Raw genomic sequence first — 13,861 nt, 5'->3', positions numbered from 1 at the left:
GATCTGAAAGAATTAAAAACAGGGCTGTAGCCATTCAGAACTGCCTCTCTTCATCCTTATATTAGGAATGTGGCACTTCTGTGGGATTCTCCCAGTTATCCCATAACTCCTGTATGGAAAATATTCTGGATCCAGTTTAAACAGTAGAAAATAAAGCTCTATGTGCAAGTAAATTCCTAACGTCTTAAAAAAAATCATTGTTAGGTTAGGAAGCCTCATATAATTAGAAATGCTGCTGTTCCGAATGAGGTAGAAAATTAAAGATCTTTTTGATGGATGCCAAATCTTCCATAGAATGAGTCTAAAGAGAGCGCGATTTGCCTGTCATCTTGGCCAGTATTTCTCCCCTAATTAATGCCCCAACACACAGATTTAACTGTTTGTGGGTTGTAGCTGGTGTAGGATGGTGACTATGTTTTCTCATGTAGCAATAATTCACCCATGTAGTTAGACACTTGACAGGCAACAGGAGACTCGTGGTTTACAATCCAACTGAAGCAGACTGCAAAACTAAATTCAATAATTTGGTAATTTGGGCTGAAAGTGGTAGAGGCCTGAACAATGTGGAGAGAGGTGGAAAACTTCTTCAAGGCAGGCATCCTTGCAAGAGGGGCCTGAACTATGTGAACTATGTGGACTATGGCAGGCAAGATGTGCAACAGGGCCTATGTAGAACTTCTCGTTGCATCTCGTATGCATTTTCCAAGTAAGTTTCTCACTCAGTATTGGTGAGTTGCTAGTGATGGGGTATTCCTAACTTACTGATTACGCCGAACGTGTGAGAGGGTGAGAAATCTCAACCTGGAAATGAGCGAGGGTAACTGGTGACTTCAGCTAGCCATTGACAATGACTAATCAGCATGTCGTTCAGCACTAAATAGCATCTCAAGGCCCAATCCATTGGACCAGCCTGCATCTCACAGCTCCTCAATTGCTGTCCAAGTGCTCGCTTGCATAGCGCCTGGCTGCATACTTGTAGCATTACCTTGTCATGCCTGTTATGCTTCAGTCAGGTCCACTGTTAGCTTAGGATGCTCATTGTCAGGGGACCTGACCCAATTCAGTCTGGGGAGTGGGTTATGGTCTGTTTTGTAAGACTAGTGACATCACTGCCAGAAGAGGTGGAGGAGATAAAGCTGGTGGAGTAAACCAGAGTCATTGTGGAGGTGGGAACAGGTACAGTGAGTGTGGGGGCGGGGGGTGTTATGCTGAACAGATTAGAGGGCATGGTATGGTGCAGGAGAGAGTTTATTGGCAGTGATCACCACTGTAGCCTCGACAGAAAGAGCATTGAGGAGCACTGTGGACATTGTGAAAGGTGCAATGTTGGGGCTTAAGGGGCAGCAAAGACAGTCAGAAACAATGCTCAAGGTGCTAGATTTCCACATGGAAACACAATAAAGGGAACATGGAAGCTCTGGTGGGGGAATATTTCGTGACTGGGTGGGGGCCAGTTTCAACAGTGTGCACTGCGAGCTGCATTCCCTCCCACCAGTTGCCATTCTGTGGATGTGAAATGGAACCAGAAAATGGCTGGGACAGCAGCCAGGGTGTGCAGAGTCAATCAGTGTCCCTTTGTTGGGGAGTTTGCAAACTCCAGCTACATTCTATTGCAAACATTTCTTCTCACATATACAACACTTGCAGAGTGATGTTAAATGCAGATCAAAGGAGCATCCCATTGGTGCTAGCTTAAGTAACGTCGTCATTTAGCTACAGTAACTTAAAAGGACAAAAACACATCCATCACTTCTGAATTCTCAGAGTGTCATGAGACAAGGGGAACATTGCTACATTGCAGTTTGAAGATGGACTGTAATAAATGCAATGGAAAGTGGAATGGTTGATGTGGGTCTGGGATGGGAAAGGGGTTGCAGCACAAGGTGAAATGTGTTGGTCACTCAGCTGGCATGATGCCCTCACTAAGTTGGTGCACATATTGTGACCAGGGCTGTACTCTGCCCAGCTGGAGCAGGCAATGAAGGGATGGGAGAGATGATGAGGAGCTGGAGGAATGGGAGCGGTCAGCCAAGGGGAAGCATAAGAATATTGAGCTGGAAGAAGCTCTCCTTGCGAATGACAGAGTTCAGCTGCACTGGGCCCAACAATACAGACCAGGTCTGGTTGACCCCCTGTTCCAGTAGATGGGAGCTGGCTGCAGAAAACCCTGATGGACTACCAGCATTTCATTCACATTGTGACAGAGCTGCAGCTACATTCATTTTATGTATGTTCCATTTTCCCGGCTAATATAAAAGCTCATGTTCGGATTTGTCTTAATGTCTGTATGTAATGTTCCCCTAATGGACAATGACAAGATACGGGTATCCAATGGGCATTGAGGACAGGGAGGCAGTGACCTAGAGAGGGGATGTTGATGGAATATAGTTAAGGACAGGTAGATGGTGTGAGAATGGGGTTATATGTACGTGAGTGTCAGCTATATTGGTTGCGTGCAGTGGGAAGCATGGCTGTTGTGCCATTTCAGTGATGGTGAGGGGCAATGGCAGATTGCAGATTCTTGTCCATGTGTAAAGAAGGGCTCATTCCCAAAATGTTGATTCTCCTGACCTGCTGCGCTTTTCCAGCAACACATTTTTCAGCTCTGATCTCCAGTATCTACAGTCCTCACTTTCTTCATGTGTAAAGTGGCCTTTAAAAGATGGTACGAGGAATTCGGATCTTTCAGTGGATATCTGCATGAGTGATGAATTGTTCTGGGAACGATACATAGTCAGAAGGGGGTAGAATCAATCAAGAGGGATGCCATGATGGTATGGTAGGTAGTTAATGAGGCACGTTTGGTAGAGTACAGCCAGGGATCTTGCTGGGACCTGTGGTGAGAATCCCTCCAAACATTAGCCAAAAAAAGAAACCCAGTCTCAGCCCTTTGGCTTTCATTATTTCCTTTGCAGGAGAGCTGCTTGGAAAAGCTCATCTGGTTCCATTGTGCCCTGCCTATTCAGTCTGGCTAGCGCTAGAGTCTGTTCGATGCTAAATGGTTAACTCATGAGTGATCTGCAGCTTTGATTAAACCCAGAATTGCTAATCTGGCAACTAGGAATAGCTTTGTCAGTGTTGGCCATATCCTCAGAAAAATTTAAAACGCTACTGAACTTCAGAGTAATCAATGCTGTGAAATATTTTGACATCAGAAAGCAATATATAAATTAAGTTTTATTTATGATCTATTTAGATGCTCTTAAAAGCAGCTCCGAACTATAAATAATTGCCAAATGCTTGTTTCTGTGATGCCTATGAAACAGGTATCCTGTTAAAATGGAATTCTAAAGAAATACCATTTTAGTCATTAATCAATTGTCTCATTGATTTGAACTGACTGAATGCTCTTTGCCTAGTACAGAGGAAAACAAAACATGCTGAGGTTTTCATACTGTGTACAGTGACAGGAATGAAGAACTGTTACAGTTCCAGCCATGGCCTTATAATTCAATACTTCAACTTCCATTAAATTCTTCCTTTCTTTTTATCCCTGTCTCTACTAAGAGTCAACAATCATTTAAAAATTCAAGCTCTCTCATGGATGTAGGATTTGCCAGAGCAAATTTGGGATAAATATAGGCAATACCTGTACCAGGCCTGATGTTCATTGACTCTTCTAGACCTCCATCTCTTTATTTTCTCAAGTTATTGCCGTCTGCTGATACTTCAGTTACGTTCAATTCCACCAGTATCTCAGGCAACCAGAGGGTTAATAGATTATCAGTTGCAATACCCAAGCTTTCTTTTAGTCATATGTCCCTCTGTTGTCCAAATTGGATAAGGAAGAGGAGGTTAGGGTGATGCCTTCCTTGAACATACCATTCCAGAGCGGAAGCCAATTACAGTAGCTCTATTGTCACTGTCGTTGATGTCATAGGGTGGGGATGGGAATGTTAATCCCATAAGAGGAAAAAAAAAGTTAAAGCAAAACACAAATAAAATTGAAGTAATTACTTTTAGAATGCAGGAAGAAATAAAGCTGGAAAAACTATTATTACAACAGTTACGAGAAGAGATTGCGATTGTTGGGTGAGGGTGGATACACTGAAATTATCGTAACCTCCACGGCAACTCTGTGGAAATAAATAGTGAGCCAATCATAAAGAAAAACAATGACTTCCCTTTTCATCAAGATTGCCTGGAGGTTTATTTGGATACATTATGTTCTTCCTGGAGATGGTCAATAAAGTTATTCTTGGCTCATAACAGCATAATGTTCGTTTGTCAAATAGTTGTTCATTAGTTGACTGATTGCATTTTAAAATCATTTTCTTGATGTTTCAGCAAATTCCACAATACATCGACCAATATTTTTATTAGACATAGCTCATGCCCAACACTAATGGCACTTGATTCTCCTCTCTTAATTGTGCCTCCCGCACAAAATCAAAAGGCTTCTCTCACAAAACCAAATAGCTGGTTTTTCGGTCCACTCCCAATACGTCCTCAAACCCCCAGGGCACCTTCCCATGCAATCACAGAAGGCCTGTTTACTTCTTGTCTCCTCACTACCCAAGGCCCGAAACACACCTTCCAGGTAAAACAACAATTTACACAATGTGGTCTCCCCTATTGTGTGGAGACAAAATGTAGACTGTGCAATCGTGAAACACTTATGTTCTGTCCACAAATGAACCCTTCCTGTTGTGTGCCACTTCAACGCATCACTGTGTTTCCTGGCCAATATCTCTCTCTCAGGCTTGCTGCATTGCTCCAGTGAATCTCAGTGACAGAACAGCACCTCATCTTTCACTTGGGGACCCTGCAGCCTTCAGGATTCAATATCGAACTCAACAATTTTAGGGTCTGAGCACTTTCTTCCATGTCCTTACCACAAACCCCTCAGACCAGATCTTGTCATCACATGGGTTGCTTTCATCACAGACCCATTTTCACTTACTAATCATCTCCATTAGCAATTTTTCTTTCTTCTTGGCCCGCCATTACCCATTACTTTCTCTATTCAACTTCTGTTTTCTCTCTCTCTTTCTCTGGACTCCACTCCACCCATCCCCCCTTTTACTCCTCCCTTTTCCAGCATATATACCAACTTTTCCCTGGCTACAATCAGTTTTGAAGAAGTATCACTAGACCCAAAACATTGCCTCTGCTTTGTCTCCACAGATACTGCCAGAGCTGCTGGGCTTCTCTGCTCCTGTCTTAAACTAGGGTCCACCTGCTCATTCAGATGGCAATAAACAGGTGAATGACATTATTTTGTGGAAAGCTAAGGGAGTTACGCCTGCTGCCTTGACTAATAATATTTAATTCTCAATGTGTGTCACAAAAAGCAGATTATTTCATCACTATTACATTGCAGCTTGTGGCTCTTTGTTCATTTGCTGTTCAAGTTCCCACATTACAGCAAGTATCTACATTTCAAAAATGCAATATCGATTGGAAGATTCAGTGATTGTAAACGGCGCTATAAATGGGTGGCTCAGTGGTTAACACTGCTGCCTCACAGCGTCAGGAACCCCTCTCCAATGAAAAAGTGAGGTCTGCAGATGCTGGAGATCAGAGCTGAAAATATGTTGCTGGTTAAAGCGCAGCAGGTCAGGCAGCATCCAAGGAACAGGAAATTCGATGTTTCGGGCATAAGCCCTTCCTCATTCCTGATGAAGGACTTATGCCCGAAACGTCGAATTTCCTGTTGCTTGGATGCTGCATGACCTGCTGCGCTTTAACCAGCAACCCATTTTCACCCCTGTCCGATCCCAACCTCAGGCAACTGTCTGCATGGAGTATGCACATTCTCCTGAGGTCTGCATGGGTTTCCTTCAGGTGGTCTGGATTCCTCCCACAGACGAAAGATGTGTAGGATAGGTGGATTGGCAATGGGAAATGCAGGGTTGCAGGATTGGCGGGGGAAGAGGATCTGGGTGGGATGCTATTTGGAGGGTCAGTGTGGACCCGTTGGGGCGAATGGCCTGCTTCCACACTGCAGGGAGTCTATGAAACACAAGTCTTTTGTTTCACTTTCTGTGATGCCCTCTGTGTTGATTTGCCTCCTGACACTTACTCAGGAACTCACTAATGGAAACTGCCAGGTAAATGAGCACTAGTGTCTGTGTAAGTCAACTTCAGTCACCAATTCAACAGAAATGGAGTCTGGAAAAAAATGAAACAAGGCAAAATGGTTTGGAATGATTCGTCAATTTATTTCCTAATTCATTAGAATGTGCAACAGGCACATGATTAATTGCCAGCAGGTAAAAGTCATTGGTTATTTATGAAGCTTTGGCTTAAGTAGACTTAACATTTTTATGTCACTTGCATTTCATACACCTTTGTCAAAGCTTTCCTGCAAATAATATACTGTTTATAGAACATAGAACATAGAAGGATACAGCGCAGTACAGGCCCTTCGGCCCTCGATGTTGCGCCGACCGAGTCCTACCTAACCTATACTAGCCCAATAACTTCCAAATGCCTATCCAATGCCCGCTTAAATGAACATAAAGAAGGAGAGTTCACCACTGATACGGGCAGGGCATTCCATGAACTCACAACCCGCTGTGTGAAGAATCTACCCCTAACATCTGTCCTATACCTACCACCCCTTAATTTAAAGCTATGTCCCCTAGTAACACCTGACTCCATTAGCGGTAAAAGGTTCTTAGTATCTACCCTATCTAAACCCCTAATCATCTTATACACTTCTATCAGATCTCCCCTAAACCTTCTCTTCTCCAATGAGAACAGCCCCAAGTGCCTCAGCCTTTCCTCATAAGATTTTCCTACCATTCCAGGCAACATCCTGGTAAACCTCCTCTGCACTCGTTCTAAAGCTTCCACATCCTTCCTATAGTATGGCGACCAAAACTGCACACAATACTCCAGATGAGGCCTCACCAGAGTCTTATACAACTGCAACATGACCTCAGGACTCCGGAACTCAATTCCTCTGCCAATAAAGCCCAGTACACCATATGCCTTCCTCACAGCACTATTTACCTGGGTGGCAACTTTCAGAGATCTGTGTACATAGACACCAAGATCCCTCTGCTCATCCACACTACCAAGTAGCCTACCATTAGCCCAGTAATCCATCATCTTGTTATTCCTACCAAAGTGAACGACTTCGCACTTAGCTACATTGAATTCCATTTGCCACATTTCCGCCCAGCTCTGCAACTTATCTATATCCCGCTGTAACCTACCACTTCCTTCCTCACTATCCACAACTCCACCGACTTTCGTGTCATCCGCAAACTTGCTTACCCAGCTTTCAAGTCCTTCCTCTAGATCATTTATAAAGATAACAAAAAGCAATGGTCCCAAAACAGATCCTTGTGGTACACCGCTAGTAACTGCGCTCCAAGATGAACATAATCCATCAACTACTACCCTCTGTCTCCTTCCAGCCAGCCAATTCCTAATCCAAACCTCTAATGTATCCTCAATGCCATACCTCTGAAGTTTTAGCATTAGCCTACCATGGGGAACCTTATCAAACGCCTTACTAAAATCCATATACACAACATCTACTGCTTTACCCTCATCCACTTCCTTAGTCACCTTCTCAAAGAAATTTCTTGGTGATCGCCTGGCAGAGGTTAAGGACATGACTGTAAAATCATTCATTTGTGTCAAATCATTCGTGTGATGCGTTAATAAACCTTATACAGAGCTTGCTCAACAAAAGAAGGGAAAATGAACAAAGTGGATATCACAAGAAACTTAAAGGGGAAGAAATTGTACAGGAGCTACCTCTGTTCATAATATTAGCTTTTTTACTAAAGATTTGGCTTACTGTAAATGTTAAAAATGACATAACACCAGGTTATAGTCCAACAGGTTTAATTGGAAGCACACTAGCTTTCGGAGCATCACTCCTTTATCAGATGGTGGTGGATGTTGTGCTTACTGTATACCACTGAGCCACCGAGCAGCATGGTGGTTCGGTGGTTAGCATTGCTGCCTCACAGCGCCAGGGACCCAGGTTCGATTCCAGCCTCGGGCGACTGTCTATGTGGAATTTGCACATTCTCCCGTATCTGGGTGGGTTTCCTCTGGGTACTTCCATGATCCAAAAGTGTGCAGGTTAGGTGAACTGGCCATGCTAAATTGTCCATAGTATTTAGTGATGTGTATGTTAGGTTCATTGTTCAAGGGTAAGTATAGGATGTTAGGGTAGGAGAATGGGTCAGGTTGGGTTACTCTTCAGAGAGTTGGCGTGGACTTGTTGATTTGCAGTCAAGGAAACTCCCAAATGGAGGTCTCTTTCTGATTGGCTGCGCAGCTGGTTTTAATTAAAGGGAACATTCATTACTAATAGAGCAGCAGTAATGGGAAGAAACGAGACAAGTTTAATTTGGCCAAACAGGTACCCAGCAACAGAGGTTGTGAAAATTGCTTTCCCAACTTTTAGCACGTTTTCCTGAAGATGCAGTTTTGAGCCATGATTTGATCCCACTGTTGACGTTGCTGGAATGACTAACAGCAGAGGAGAGTACTTGGAGATCTCCACGTTGCTGCTACATAGAACTGTCAATATTAATGATAGTAATGGTGAAACAATCATGTTCTACTTTGGATTCCTTAATTCTCGAGATATAGACTCCCATTTCACCAACACAACTACTCAGTCCTTAGCCACTGTTACAGACTGAACTTAGATCCTACTTGACCACATCTTCTCCATCATAAAAGCCATCCACTTGTACCTTCATCCCATCATTGTATTTACACAACCTTTCTACTACTGAATCTCCCATAGATGCATTTGTTAGTTTTTGACTCAAACATTCCAACAACAACCTCCTGCTTCTGACCTTCCACACTTCTTAACTGGACCTCATCTAAACCTGCTTCAAGTTTCCTAATACAATGTCTCATTCATTTGTCACCACTGTGTTTGCTGCTCCATATTGTCTAACTCTATCTATCATTGTTCCTATTTAAAAGTTCGCATCTTCCTCCTCAAACTGCTCCAAGACTTTACTCTGTCCTATCCCTGTAACTTCTTCAAACCTACAATCCTCCAGGAGCTCCTCATTCCTCAACCTCTGAACACTCCCTTTACCTCCCTTTCAGTTGTCTTGATCTTGAGCTTAAGCTTTGGAATTTAAAATGTTAAATCTCTCCACCTTTCCTTCTTCTGTTAAAATAATCCGCAAACCTAACTTAGACTACGTTTTTAATTATCTGCATCAAATCAGTCAAAATGGCCAAAAATCAGTTGGCTAACTATGCTCCTGTGAAATCCCTTGGGATGTCTTCCTACATTAAAGGCACTACATAAATGCAAGCTGTTGCTGTAGAATAGTATTATTTAACTTCATTCCCTAGAATGAGTTAGACAGATAAATGTTTTGATGGGGAATCACCTGCATTCTATACAGGTAACACTAAACAAACATTTTTAATATGCATTCTATATTTCTCTCATATGGGATGGATGAATGGAATCCAAATATATTTTGTTGTGGAAGGAGTACACTTGATGCTCTACACATCATTCTGATCTTGCTAAATTATTCTTTTATTCTGGTTACCAGGGCACGTTGGGGAGTGGGAAAGTGCACATTTGGGAGTAAATCCAGTAAAATCCAACTGTTAGTATATTTGAGACCATCAAGACCCATTATTTAAAGTGAGATTGTGAACACTTGTTCTAGCACCTTCAACTGAATCACTGAGACATTTTTATTTCCTAAACACGATTTTCTGCAGCCTGTCTGAATCATATTGCTAATCTTACTCCTTGAACAAATTAATGCTGTTTATTTATGACAAATAAGAGACTGCCTCATAAAAGCAGCAAAAAGCATCGTTCTAGCATGAAGCATGTTGCCTATAACACACTTCCTATAATTTTAATCTAGCTGCCATTAGTTTTGCTGGATATGTGGAGGTATGTTCTGGGTAAGGCCAGCACAGGTTAGGCCATTGAAATTCAGATCTTCCTGAACAGCATGGTAATGTATTGACACACTAAACTATTGAGGAACTTGTACGAAATTAGACTTTAAATCAGAGATTCTCTGCCAACGCTAAAGCTCTTTGAACATTTTTATGACAATAGATTGACATTTCACTTGAAAAACAAAAATGCCCTGCAGAGATTGCAGAGCATGACAGTCTCATTGACAAACAAAATTGCGAATTACTAAAGTTCTGAAGCCAGTAACTGATAAGAGTTGAATCGCAGTTAGTCTTCAATGTATTTACCTGCTACCTATGAAGAGGGTCCTGTTCACTTTCAGTATCCGCTGAACCTCCAAACTTTCTCCAAGACCAGGATTTGTTCCGGGGCCACTTCCTACAAAGGCGACACTCTGCCTCACATCTGCGGAGAAAAGAAAGGGTTGTTGATTCTAACTTTACTCTGTCCTCACCTTCTGATTCGTGGTAAGTTGAGGTTTTGTGTTCAGCAGTCCACCTCTGCTCTCCTACTCAATCACCAATCTTCTCATGTGAGAGACTTAAATACTGAGTGCAGATGGGCTTATTGACCAGGAATGGCATCATAGCTCAGTCCAATTGTGCTTCCCTCAGTGGATACTGATAAGGGGCCCAATGGTGTTAAGGCCTTTTTTTGGCTGAGAGGAACTCAATCAGCATAGAACTGAACTAAAGTGAAATATTCCGGTTTTCGGTAACTTGGCACCAAAATGCTGATGCAAATAAAACCCTAATGTAAGGAATAAAAATGCCAAATTAATAACAATAAAAAATGTTCTTTCAGAAGAGATTAGAGTCTTGGAACATTTTCAGGATGGACTGCATAAGGAATCTAACTTGCACATTTCATTGTCTGGGAGAGTGGGACAATGTAAAGGGAGAGAGTCATAGACAGAGCTATATTCTCACCCACGGAAATTTGTAGGCCAATGTCAAACATTCCTGTTGAAATAACCCCTATTGCTGACCTCTACCATTGACCAAGCTATTGCCATATACATACAAAAAGTATATTACTTATCTCTTGGTTTAAAAACATATTTTACAATATAGACAACATGTTTTTAACGTTAGCATTGATGATGCAAATATTTCAAAGTTGAACTTCTTTCTTTTTAAAATTAGACAAAAATTAGGAGAAAGTGATGGTTATCACCCCATTTAAATAGAGTTAGTAAGTAGCCATGTTACTGTGACTGGCTGCCTCAGAGTATATTTTTTTTATTAGATTACATTCCCTACAGTGTGGAAACAGGCCCTTCAGCCCAACAAGTCCACACCGATCCTCTGAAGAGCAACCCACCTCGATCCATTCCCCTACATTCACCCCTGTCTAATGCACCTAACACTACGGGCAATTTAGCATGGCCAATTCACCTGACCCGCACATCTTTGGACTGTGGGAGGAAACCGGAGCACCCAGATGAAATCCACGCAGACACGGGGAGAATGTGCAAACTTCACACGGACAGTTGCCCGAGGTGGGAATTGAATTCGGTTCCCTGGTACTGTGAGGCAGCAGTGCTAACCACTGAGCTACCGTGCTGTCCAAAATGGCTTACGTGTAGAGCACTTATGGTGTGGTGGTCCTTATTTCTGGGTCAGAAAACCTGGGCACAAGTCCCACTTACCCAAGAGGTGCTCAAAAAAAAACAGAATGGCTTTAGCTTGGAACAGAACTCCTGTTACACTGACCCATCAGTTCCTCCAATCAGTTCTTTGCTGATTGACTTCCTCAGGTGGAACAGCAACAGCCCTACTGCTCTGGTAGAGCTAGAGAACACAGACCAGGAACATGGCCTGCACTAGGGGTTTTCACAGAGCACCCTCATTTCACAAGTGACTGAAGTTACCAGATTCAAGCCAAACCCAAGGAGAGACGTGTTTATGTGACTGTCAGAGTGGTCTAGCATTAACAGAATTGATAAAGCAAATGAAGATTAGGGAACAGCCATTTAATAAAGAGCATCAAAAAATATAAGTACAAACACTTGAAAGGATTCAGAAAAAGAGATTTACAAGGATGTTGCCAGGGTTGGAGGGTTTGAGCTACAGGGAGAGGCTGAATAGGCTGGGGCTGTTTTTCCTGGAGTGGAGGTTGAGGGATGACCTAATAGAGGTTTATAAAATTATGAGGGGGTGGATAGGGTGAATCGCCAAGGTCTTTTTCCCAGGGTAGGGGAGTTCAAATCTAGGGGAATTAGATTTAAGGGGAGAGGGGAAATATTTAAAAGGGACCTAAGGGCCAACCTCTTTCATGTAGAGGGTGGTGCAAGTATGCAATGAACTGCAAGAGGAAGTGGTTGAGTCTGGTACAATCGCAACATTTAAAAAGCATCTGAATGGATATATGAATAGGAAGAGAGGGATATAGGCTAGGTGCTGGCAAATGGGACCAGATTAATTTGTGATTTCTGATCAGCATGGATGAGTTGGACTGTCTATATAACTTGACGACAACACAACAATAAAAATAGGCTCAGCAATAAACTTCCGATTACCAACACAAATAATTAAACATGTCACAGTTCATTGCAGCCTCAAATATAATTGACAGGATTTTGTTTGTCTCCCAGTCTCTTCTGAAGGTCCAATTCATGCTGGAATACAGTTACATGGAGGTTCTCTGTTCTCAATTACCCTCCACCAGAATGGCGGATACTGTAATTGGCCTTTCTGTCACAGCTAATAACTTACTGTTGGACAAACATTGACTGGGTCACTGTCTCCTGGTCACTATCCATTTGTTTTGAACTCACACATACGCAGAATAATGAGCTCACCTGTGAGGATTGGTGCTTTGGATGAAGTACTAGAAGGGCAGTGGTTTAAACTGTACTCAATCAAGAGTGGGTTTTGAGGGAGCTATATTGTGCATCTGACCCATATGGATATGGTTCTCCTGAGAATGTTATCATTTGCCAAACAAAGCAAGAAACTGGCTACTTTGGCTGAATTTGTCTTGAAGCCAGTTAGTTCAGAATTGGAAAAGCAGGTGCTGATAATGTAAATCAAACTGGATGTGTAGGTTAGAGATAAGGATACAGGGAGTTCTTACAGAGTCAACGTTAATGACCACAGGTCCTAGGATTAATTACATTTTCTGAGGAACTGGGGTGATATGTTAATCTGCATTCATAGAATAAGGTAATTAGATTGTAGTTCAGTGAGTGAAAGTAGAGTGGGAAAACATTATTATACGATGGGGGCCATGTAAAATGTGTTAACCTTGATAATAATTGAAGCACATACGGTAAAAATGTATAATAAACAACCTTGTTTTTAATTGCAATTACTAAACCAATGACTGGCAATCCTAAAATAACATTGGCTTTTTCACCGTGCCTGTAATTATGATACAATTGCTTTTATGCATTAGCCATTATCAGCTTCTCAGACAGAACATCCACTCAGCACTAAATCTCTTCATTTAAAGCTCATCACAAGAGGGAGGTTGCACCAAACCAAGTTGATCCTATTCGCATCCGACATTAGGTGCCTACTTCCCAACAGAAACAACTGAACAGTTATCACCAGCATAATCAATAATACCCAATTTACTGTCATTAGTTATAATTTTCTAATATCCTACCCTCACTTGAGGTTCACTCTACAGTTATGTGGTGAAAGTTCCCCATGTAGAAATGAAATCATTACTCAGTTTATAAATAATTTGTATCAATTTTGTTGGGCATGGTGCAGATGCCCTTCCTCCCCATCCCAATTACCCACAATATGTCAGTTCTTGTAACTCCTCTTCCTCACAATGTTAAAGTGACATTTTTAGCAATCTCTTGCAAAAATTTAAGGATCTGAGATTTTTAAAAAGGCCCAAAATTCATCCCTGTTTTATCCTAACCAGATATTCCTGCTTTCTCACCACATCTCTCATTACCCTCTCCCTCTTATAGAGTCAGAATCTTACAGCATGGAAATAGACCCTTCGGTC

The 13,861-nt window shown here is 42.1% G+C and overlaps 1 protein-coding gene across 1 annotated transcript in view; it reads right to left on the bottom strand.

Moving 5' to 3' along the window:
* sema6bb (sema domain, transmembrane domain (TM), and cytoplasmic domain, (semaphorin) 6Bb) overlaps positions 1–10,215 on the bottom strand; it is a 257,488-nt gene extending 247,273 nt beyond the window's left edge. Inside the window, exon 1 of the mRNA XM_060846599.1 lies at positions 10,180–10,215. The gene's annotated coding sequence lies outside the window, so the exon portion shown is untranslated. The remainder of the gene's footprint in view (positions 1–10,179) is intronic.
* Between the last annotated feature and the right edge of the window lie 3,646 nt (positions 10,216–13,861).

This window comes from Hemiscyllium ocellatum, chromosome 28 (genome assembly GCF_020745735.1).
Source record: "Hemiscyllium ocellatum isolate sHemOce1 chromosome 28, sHemOce1.pat.X.cur, whole genome shotgun sequence".
In the NCBI taxonomy this organism is placed as follows: Eukaryota; Metazoa; Chordata; class Chondrichthyes; order Orectolobiformes; family Hemiscylliidae; genus Hemiscyllium; species Hemiscyllium ocellatum.
The sequence above is the reverse complement of the archived record's forward strand: the minus strand, read 5'-3'. Positions and strand labels throughout refer to the sequence as shown.